Source organism: Penaeus chinensis, chromosome 4 (genome assembly GCF_019202785.1).
Source record: "Penaeus chinensis breed Huanghai No. 1 chromosome 4, ASM1920278v2, whole genome shotgun sequence".
In the NCBI taxonomy this organism is placed as follows: Eukaryota; Metazoa; Arthropoda; class Malacostraca; order Decapoda; family Penaeidae; genus Penaeus; species Penaeus chinensis.
In genome coordinates this window covers 6,533,216-6,533,640 of record NC_061822.1, presented here as the reverse complement: position 1 = coordinate 6,533,640, position 425 = coordinate 6,533,216, and positions in this window count along the sequence as shown.

Here is a 425-nt window from a genome sequence, read left to right as displayed (position 1 = left end):
GTGTGTGTGTGTGTGTGTGTGTGTGTGTGTGTGTGTGTGTGTGCGTGTGTGTGTGTGGTATATATATAGTATATATGTATGTAAACATCTATATATGTGTGTGTGTGTGCGTGTGTGTGTGTGTGTGTGTGTGTGTGTGTGTGTGTGTGTGTGTGTTTGTGTGTGTGAGTACATGCATACATAAATCGTAAATATACAAAAAGAGTTAATAACATGAATAATTAAATAAATAAATGAATAAAAAGAGAATAAAGCGAAATTAGGAAACAGCGTCATAAACCACAAAACAAATAAAAACAATACAATAAAGAGAGACAAAGATTACATTGAACAATAAAGAAGTTATTGTTCAACGTTCCCCGGTAGTCTCTACACGCCTAAATAATACGTTGCAGAGTGAGTCTACAATGTGCACCAACATCTGC